We start from the raw sequence: 10,000 nt of genomic DNA, 5'->3' as shown, positions 1-10,000 counted from the left end.
GACCATTTGAACTTGAAGGTCATTGCTGTGATTGCGGCACTTGTCACCAGGAGCGACTCACCAATACGCCTTGGGGCCCACATCTCCTGACTCGCCCTGAGCGAAAATAGCAGACCAAGGAGTACAGACAACACAATTGTAGATTGTAGTGTGTGTTTGTGTGTGTGTGTGTGTGTGTGTGTGTGTGTGTGTGTGTGTGTGTGTGTGTGTGTGTGTGTGTGTGTGTGCGGGCGGCGGTGGTATAGCAGGACATTTTCCTGACTTTTCACCAGCATTGTAAGGACGGCGATATTTATCAGGACATAATTATGTCCTTGTAAACATAACATTATAACACCCTTTTCTGACTTCCAAATGACCCCCCAGCACCTTTTTGTAAAATGTCCTTATAACCCCCTACAATGTCCTGGTCAACACAACATTATAACACCCTTTTCTGACTTCCAAATGACCCCCCAGCAGCTTTTTGTAAAATGTCCTCACAACCCCCTACCTGACATTTCTGTGTGTGGAGTTGTATGGAACTTTGCCCCCTATCGACCCAGCAATGCCACTGCAGCCTATACACATTCCCGCCCAATTCCATACACAGGCATACACAACAGTTAGTGGAGAAGCTACAAGGCCAATATGGCAAGAATCGTGCAAATTATGATACAAGCATGAAATTTGGCATGTATGTGCTTCTGACCCTGACAATAAATCTACACGATTTGCCACTTGAAATGGCGGCCATTTTCCAAGATGGCCGCCAAAAAATACCCCAAAAGTTGATTTATTGCAAAGAATTGACATATAAAATTATGATACAAGCATGAAATTCAACATGTTTGTGCTCAAGACTAGCATAATTATATCTACCTGATTTACCACTTGAAATGGCGGCCATTTTCCAAGATGGCCGCCAAAGAAAACCTCAAAAATTGATTTTTTGCACAGAAATGACCAAACAAATTGTGATACAAGCATGAAATTCGACATGTTTGTACACAGGACCAATAAAATTAAATCCACCTGATATGCCACTCGAAATGGCGGCCATTTTCCAAGATGGCCGCCAAAAAGAAATTGATTTATTGCACCAAATTGACCAAGCAAATTATGATACACACATGAAATTAGGCATATATGTGATCAAGACCAATACAATCAAATACACCTGATATGCCACTCGAAATGGCGGCCATTTTCCAAGATGGCCGCCGAAAAGACCCCAGAAATTGATTTATTGCACTAAATTGACCAAGCAAATTATGATACACACATGAAATTCAGCATATATGTGATCAAGACCAATACAATCAAATACAACTGATTTGCCACTTTAAATTGCGGCCATTTTCCAAGATGGCGCCTGTTGTATAGAATTGCAAATGTGGTCTAAATTGTTCATTATCCTTAATTCAGATGATGAGGTGATAGAGATGTGTCCTCCAATGACAAATAACCCCTTATAACATACTAATAATATGTTGATAACATTCCAATAACGCCAGTTATGCACCCCCACCCCCCAACAAAAATGACTGCTAATGACATGGTAATAATGCAATGACAATGTGGTAATAATATGCTAATTCATGGTTTTATCAATGTTGCTCTTACATAATGTGGCGATGTTGCTCTAACGTGCCGATAGCATGGTAATAGCAAATAATGCCAGTTCTTGAGGCCGAGGGTGAGTGGTGCGTGATGATGCTACTAGAAAAATCCAAAATAAATAAAATGTAAATAAGCTGTTGAGGCATCAACATAGCTACATCCTGATGAGAAACAACAGCCTAAGTGAACAATCACGTAGAATCCCAGATTCATGAACAACAACAACACTGGTTTATTCATCAGTGCAGTTTTACCCAATGGCCTATTGGAATAACTTACAGGTATGAGGACTTGTGCTTTATACTGTTTTATGGACATTTATCGTTATAAACCCTTTGCAAAGACTATGTTAAACCTGTATTGTCTTCAAAATTGCAGTGATCTTTATCTTGGAGTCTTTACCTGTTACTTAAGGCTCTCTTCAATGTCTTAGCAATGCTGTTATGATGTAGTTGAGTCTCTTTCCAGCAAAGTGTGAACGGGCCTGTCTTTTTGAGGAGGTTAGGAGTCTATGGCTGAATCTCATTTCACCCCCTTGAGGGCTGTGTATACTCTCTTTGCCGCCTGTCGCCCAGAGGTCAACGCAGACAGTTTTGATTTTTGCTCGATCTGGTCTGTGCTGTGAGGATTCAATACAATACAAGGAGTAAACTATGCATGTCTGTTGCTCAACAACAATGGAAATGAAACATGTAATAAACGTCAACCTGTATTTTTGATTGCACTAGCCACCGCAGTAGTTTGGAACAAGGAAGAAGCTCATTGTCGAGAATAGGTTGCAAAAAGCAGAATGAACTATGGAAACACTATTTACTGTCCCGATTTAACTTCAGCATCGTAACTTGCAAGTGCTTGTGTTGTCTTTGGTTCGTGTAAATAAATGAAGCTACAAAGCACGAGGAACTTATTTAATGAACATCTCATAGTCTGTAGCTCAGTGAAGGTTAGAACAAGGAAGTAGCTGTTTGTTCTCGTGCACAGAGCAGCCTGTTCGAGAGGACCAATCACAGCGGCTCTTGCTGCCATTAACCGCGTAGCTGTCTGGAATCAGGAAGTCCTGGAGCAATGGGAGGAGGGGCAACAACGCTACTTTGGATTCCAGTGGAAGCGGGGCCAGCAGTTGGCGTATGAACCGCCTGCATAGTTTGCTGAGTGAGAGGGGTTGGTAATAATACCAACCCCTCTCACCCGTTCCTGCAAACATCTGAGCCCTTTGGTCCAATAGCATGTTTGCTATTCGAGTGCAATATCGTCTGACGGCAGCTGCCTCCTCAGCGTCCTTGTTATCTAAGCCCTCTTTCGGTACGGATGAGAGTAGTCCTACTGTCGTAGTTGCATGCGTTAACATCAGCTCCCAGCTGCAATAACATCCTCAGACACGGCAGTTATGGCAGTCTTCAACTACCCGGGCTCCGCCCTAGCTGTGACACAACGCTGTTCGGCTTAGCTACACACACTAGGGCCTGGAGCTTGAGGAGGAGCATTTCCAACTTTCCCTCTACAGCGGGAACCCACCCACTTTGTCGGGAACCAATCAACTTTCAGCATTTCCAACCGTCGAGTGTAGAGCGCATGTTCAAGGCAGTGACGTAGTTGAACTGCGAATCAACCCATGGATTGTACCAGAAACGCATCATTCAGTATCAACAATTGAGCAGCGACAAACTTTTGCCACAGCAGTAGATACGGTATTGAAAGAGTTCAAAGGGAAATTCTCGTTAAAAATTGAGCAAAAAAATGGATCACTTTCTGGGCTCAACCAGTAGCAACCCAAGGGAGGCGGGTTATCCAGTCCCGTTGGAAACCCAATTCGTTATTGTCCAGGTCAGACCAGAATCTCATACGAGTTCTGAAGTCTATGGAAATCAGGCAAGTCTTCAACTGCCTTGTCGAGAGCACTGGTCTCAAAGATCTCGTCTCTGCTGTTGATGTCTGCTCCATGTTCCACCAGTAGCTACACCATGAAGGGATAATTACCTCTCACCGCCTCACACAGGACACTGTGGTAAGGCCACCTCTCATACACGCCTCTCTCTATACAGCTAAACTTCAGTTGTGGCCTGTAGCGCAGCAGTGTGCATGCGGCGCCCAGTCTTCTTCTCAGATCTGGGTCCTCAGGTTTCGGTTTCTTTTTAGGACAGTGATGTGCTCTCTCCAATTCAGGCGGCTCGGCGTGCTGCTTCTGCTGATTGGACAGGTTTGGCACTGGAGGCTGTCCCAGCTGGGCCAGCGCAGGAAGCTGACTTCTGGAATCAGGAAGTCCTGGAGCAATGGGAGGAGGGGCAACAACGCCACTTTGGATTCCAGTGGAAGCGGGGCCAGCAGTTAGCGTATGAACCGCCTGCATAGTTTGCTGAGTGAGAGTGGTTGGTAATAATACTCCTCCAGTCACCCGTTCCTGCAAACATCTGAGCCCTGTGGTCCAATAGCATGTTTGCTATGCGAGTGCAATATCGTCTGACGGCAGCTGCCTCCTCAGCGTCCTTGTTATCTAAGCCCTCTTTCAGATAACACACCAACAACGACGTCACATTGTCCCCAAATGGGTCACCGCATTCACACTGGCACCTCGTTCGAGCAGCAGTAGGATGGTTTCAAAGTTGTTATGGGCAACTTCTTGTGTAAGACACGGTACGGATGAGAGTAGTCCTACTGTTGTAGTCGCATGCGTTAACATCAGCTCCCAGCTGCAGTAACATCCTCAGACACGGCAGTTTATTTGCAGTCTTCAACTGCCTTGTCGAGAGCACTGGTCTCAAAGATCTCGTCTCTGCTGTTAATGTCTGCTCCATATTCCACCAGTAGCTACACCATGAAGGGATAATTACCTCTCACCGCCTCACACAGGACACTGTGGTAAGGCCACCTCTCATACACGCCTCTCTCTATACAGCTAATAGGGGTGTAACGTTACGAAAAAAAATCACGGTTCGGTACGTATTCGGTATAGGGGGGTCACAGTTCGGTACGTTTTCGGTGCGGTATGGGAAAAAATGCAAAACCATTTTCTTCCTCAGCATGTTGTTTATTTAACCAAAAACTTGTCAACATACAAGCTGAAACCGTAAATACATTCTAAGTGCTGCTTGGTACCATTAAGTTAAATCAAATATTCTCAAATGGTTATCAATGTTACAAATTAAAATATTAAAATTGAAAATTATAAATTCCTCTCAAACAGTGAACAAAAAAATCCACAAGTACAGTACTCAGCTCCAGAATTCTAGTGATACAGTATTCAATTTTACTCAACCTTCATATTTTTTGCCAAGAAAATCAGTTTGTCCACATTGTCAGCAGTGAGAGCAGATCTGCTGGCAGTTACAATGTCCCCAGCAGTTGAAAAGACCCTCTCACTCGGGACTGAGGTAGCAGGAATGGCAAGGTAGTGCTTCGCTAGCTTGGCAATGAGGGGATATGTGGACTCATTGTTCTTCCACCATAGAAGTGGGTCAGAGTCGAGTGAAATGCTGCTCACTGCCTTGTATGCAGCAACTTCTTTTTTGACCTGCTGCAAAGTATTCTTTTTGTCTCCTACCTCAGTCTGGAAGAGCTCACCAAACAGTTCGGTCATCGCTGACCTCTTGACCGGAAGAGGTGATTCAGATGCTTCTGGGTGTTCTGTGTGTGAGGGTGAAGCAGCTGCTGCTGTCCCTTTGGCCTCCTCATGCTGTAAAATAAAAAAGTGCAAATATTTTCAATACAAATGGACATGGGAACGTATTTTATGTAAAAATTATTTTATTCTCATGTCAATTATTATTGTTGTTATTGTTGTATTATTATTCTATTATTGTTGTTATTGTTGTATTATTATTATTATTATTATCATATTATCTCCTCTTCTATGGCCACAATCTCAGTGCTGAGACTGTTGTAGATCCTGTCACAACAGACGTCATCCACATGAGGAAGAGATTTAAACCTCGGGTCAAGGGCTGTGCATTTGTGGAGGAAGTCTTGGCAAGAGGAGTACCTGTCTTCCAGGTTTTCCCTGATGGCAGCCTTGACTTGGGTCACTATGGCGCTGTCCCCATCATTTGGCTCCATAGAGTGGAGAACTGTGGCTTTGAGGGGCAGGATCATGGATGCTGAAGGTGTAGCTTCGGTTTATGACTGTTGTGGGAGTCTTTAATGGCTTCAGAACGACAATCACTTCCTCAGCCCTTCTCACCACTTGGTCAGACAATGTGCTGATGTCCTTTTTCTTGAGAGGCTGTTCTGTCAGTCCCGTGTACACTGCTGCCTGTTGCTCCAGGTACCTTACAAGCATATCGTAGCTCGAATTCCATCGAGTGGATACGTCCTGAATAAGACAATGTTTCGCCAGACTAAGCATCTCTTGTTTACGCTCCAGTATGTGTGCAGCTGTTAGGCTACGGTGGAAGAATGTCACGACGCGTCTCACTTTGCCTAGCAGTCTGGCTAGTTGGTTGAGGCTTGTGGCTTTCTGAGAAGCAAGATTAATGGTGTGTGCGAAACACCCAATTTGGGGACCCATTCCAGCTTCAATCACAGCATTTACTTTATTCCGGGCGTTGTCTGTTGTGACGGCAATTGTTGTCCCTGGCCTCTCCAAATTCCACTCCAACACAGCCTCCTTCAGCCCCTCAGCTAGGTTAGCGCTAGTGTGTTGTTTGTGCATAGCTCTCGATTGCAGGACCTGGCTAGCTATATTCCACTCCGGGGTGATGGGATGGGCCGTCACTGTTATGTAGCTCTCGTTAGCTCTGGATGTCCATCCGTCAGTTGTCAGTGCTATTGCACATGCTTTTGATAACTCTTCAAGGACAGCCGATTTGGTTTGTTTGTAAAGGTCTGGAATTACTTTCTGGCTGAAATGTGGACGATTAGGTACTTCGTATCGTGGTTCAATCACAACTGAATAGGGTCTGAGATCCGATGCAATAAAAGCCCCAATGGATGTTGTAATGGCTTTAGCCCGGTTGGAATTGTGATTGAAAGGATGCTTGAACGCAGCTAACAGTGGCGTTTGCGCTACGGGGGCTTTCTAATAGCACTTGGGTGGTGCCGTCTCAGATGAGTTAGCATGTTTGAAGTGCTGCCATCAGTATAGCCGGCATCACCAATACAATGACAACATATCACCTTCGTTTTATCCACTTTTTTCCGTCGCAGGTTTTCACTGGGAAACCGAAATGCTCCCAAACGGGTGATCTTAACGACGGGGGAGGATTTTGTAGCTCCGGTTGGTCACTCGCTTCAGCCATAATGTCCAAATTAAATCATATCTACAACATTCTCTGATACAACAGACACGTGTACCTTGCAAAAGTGTTTTGAAGAGTGCAGGAAAGGCTCGACTGATTGGTTCGCCGTGCGACGTCTTCTCCACATGGTCACAGGAGCAGGAATCAGGAAAGAGTTTCTTTACAAATATGAACACGCCTCCCCATTACTAGGCTACTCCAATCACATACAGGTCTCCAGTGAATATTAAGTAGCCACATGTAACGACAGGCGCAGATCAATGACAGAACAGACGCAGCCTGTCTTATCTCTGTGATGATTGCTGCATATTAACACAAATAAACTGACTGTATTCATTCGGTACAGCACTGTACCGTACCAAAGGTCTTTTTGGTACGGTTCGGTACGAATAGAATGCACCGTTACAGGCTTAACAACTAAACTTCAGTTGTGGTCAGTAGAGCTGCAATATGCATGCGGCGCCCAGTGTTCTTCTCCGAGCTACACACACATAGCCTAGCGCAGCCAGAGCCGTACAGCAAAAAGCTGTACCAGGGTCTAGGAGGGCTGGGCGGCAGTGTGGGTGGGATAAACGGTTGCTTCAGCACTCAACGTCACGCAATAGGATGGTGGAACAACCAATCCCCACACACTTCTGTGTAACGTCACAGCTGTCTTTCACAACGTACACGCGACACGCCCTTTGTAGGTGAAGCGGCAACTTCGAGCCGTCGTAGCCGTGAATGTGTGTGATGACCACAGCCACAAACAAGTTTCCTAATAAATCGTGTTTTCACTTATACAGTTCAAAAATGCATCGTTTTCAACCACATGGCCCTCCTTGATCAATCAGCGAAATGTCGAGCAATTTGGGGCTTGTTAAATGGTTATATTTATGATTGTTGTCAACATGGCATGTTCGGTGTTAGCTAGCTAGCTGTATACCCATAACTAATACATGGCTGGATACGTTGGCTAGCCGCTAGCTCGGTAGACTAGGTGTCATTCCCATCTATTTAGTAAGCGACTTACAGACTTTCAAAGCTCCCAAATGTCTCGTTTTTAATGACATGGATCTTATTAGAATTTGGGGCAGGCATGTTATACAAGGCTGGATACCTTGCTCTGTTACTGACGACAGGTTAGCTAGCCACTAGCGAGGGCCTCTTTGTAGGTGAAGCGGCAACTTCCAGCCGTCGTAGCAGTGAATGCGTGTGATGACCACAGCCACAAACAAGTTTCCTAATAAATCGTGTTTTCACTTTATACAGTTGGGGCAGGAATATAATACAAGGCTGGATACCTAGCTCTGTGTTGTTGACGACAGGTTAGCTAGCCACTAGCTTGGTAGACTAGGTGTCATTCCCATCTATTCAGTAAGCTACTCAAAGACTTTCAAAGCTCCCAAATGTCTCGTTTTAATGGCATATGTCTTATTAGAAATTGGGGCAGCAATTTCATTCTACACCTACAGTAGTGGTCTGATAATAGCGTGTGACTATCTGGTTCTGTAAAATGCTCAACTTAGCTTACCGAGCTAGTTTAAAACATCGAATGATCAAATGGTAATGTGTTGAGATCTATTTGTGTCCGATAAGTTCATGGTGTATTATTACATCAATCCATGTCAGCCACGAAATGTAATATCATCCAGGCTTTTTAAATTAAGTAAACACTTTCGTGCTGTACGTAGCACGGACGGACACCATGCTTCTTCTTAGAAAGTTTCCTGTTTACTAGGTAGCCCGGCCCCCCTCGCGATTTGATTGGCCCTGTCATCGGATAACTTTCAGCCTCGCAAAACGACCGGGGTCCGCTAGACTGCCCCCGGGAGCAAATTCAATTTGCGGTCGCTAGGGGCGTCTAGATTTCTAGGCTAACACACACACACAGCTGACACCACACTGAAATATACAAAAGCAGATTCCAAAAAAGTTGAGACGCTTGTTATTTTCAAGTTCAAGTTCAAGTACTTTTATTTGTCACATACATGGTAATTGTAGTGAAATGATGATGGGGTCATCAGCTCTGCATCTTAAAAATTAAAAATTAAAAATTAAAAATTAAGTAAAGTAAAAAAGGAAATAAAAGGTGAGAAATAAGTTAAAGAAAATTATTATTTAAAAAAGTCTCTGTTCAGCAGTCGCACTGCCTGGGGGTAAAAACTTTTCCTCATTCTCTCTGTTCTGGCCTGAATGGTTCTGAGGCGTCTGCAGGACTTAAGCAGGGTGAACATGTAAGAGTTGGGGTGTGAGACATCCTGCATAATCTTCCTAGCCCTGGCTCCCACTCTCTTAGTGTAAAGGCCCAAGAGTCCTGGAAGGTTGGCTTTGATAGAGCGCTCTGCAGAGCGCACCACTCTCTGTAGGTCCTTCTGTTGTTGTTGTGTGCAGCTTCCAAACCAGGCCGTAAAACAGCCTGTTAACACACTTTCCTCCGCTGATGAATAGAAGGTGGTCAGGATGGGAGTGGAGACCTTAAACTTCCTCAGTAGGCGGAGAAAGTACAGCCTCTGCCTGGATTTTGCTGTCAGGTGTTGAGTGTGTTGTGACCAGGAGAGGTCCTCAGTCAGGTGTACTCCCAGGTACTTGTAATTTGAGACCCTCTCCACAGGCTCCCCGCTGATGGTAAGTGGCGTGTATGCCCTGCTCTGCACCTTTCTGAAGTCCACTACCATTGCTTTCGTCTTGCTGACATTCAGGGCCAGGTTGTTGGACTGACACCACAGTGCTAGGTCATCCACCTCATTCAGGTAGGCTGTCTCATTGTTGTTTGAGATGAGACCCAGCACCACGGTGTCGTCAGCGAACTTTAAGATGGAATTTGAGCTGCTGGTGGTTGTACAGTCATGTGTGTAGATGTTATAGAGCAGTGGGCTCAAAACACAGCCCTGGGGCGAGCCAATGTTGAGGGTCAGCTGACTTGAAGTGACACCTCCACCTATTCTGACCACTTGAGGACGATCAGTGAGAAAGCTGAGCACCCAATTGCACAACTGTGTGTTGAGTCCCAGCCCCCTCATCTTGTCAGCCAGGCGCAGGGGAATTATGGTGTTGAATGCTGAACTGTAATCTATGAACAGCATTCTAACATAATTCCCCCTCCCCTCATCCAGGTGGGACAGTGTGGTATGTAGAAGGCTTAAGATGGCATCGTCCCTGCTTCTGTTTGCTCTATAGGCAAATTG

General features: G+C 45.0%; 1 protein-coding gene across 15 annotated transcripts in view; it reads left to right on the top strand.

The window, feature by feature from the left end:
* foxp2 (forkhead box P2) overlaps positions 1-10,000 on the top strand; it is a 282,865-nt gene that overhangs the window by 233,101 nt on the left and 39,764 nt on the right. The window lies entirely within an intron of this gene.

Source organism: Engraulis encrasicolus, chromosome 15, assembly GCF_034702125.1.
Source record: "Engraulis encrasicolus isolate BLACKSEA-1 chromosome 15, IST_EnEncr_1.0, whole genome shotgun sequence".
NCBI lineage: Eukaryota > Metazoa > Chordata > Actinopteri > Clupeiformes > Engraulidae > Engraulis > Engraulis encrasicolus.
This window is presented reverse-complemented; position numbering and strand designations above follow the sequence as displayed.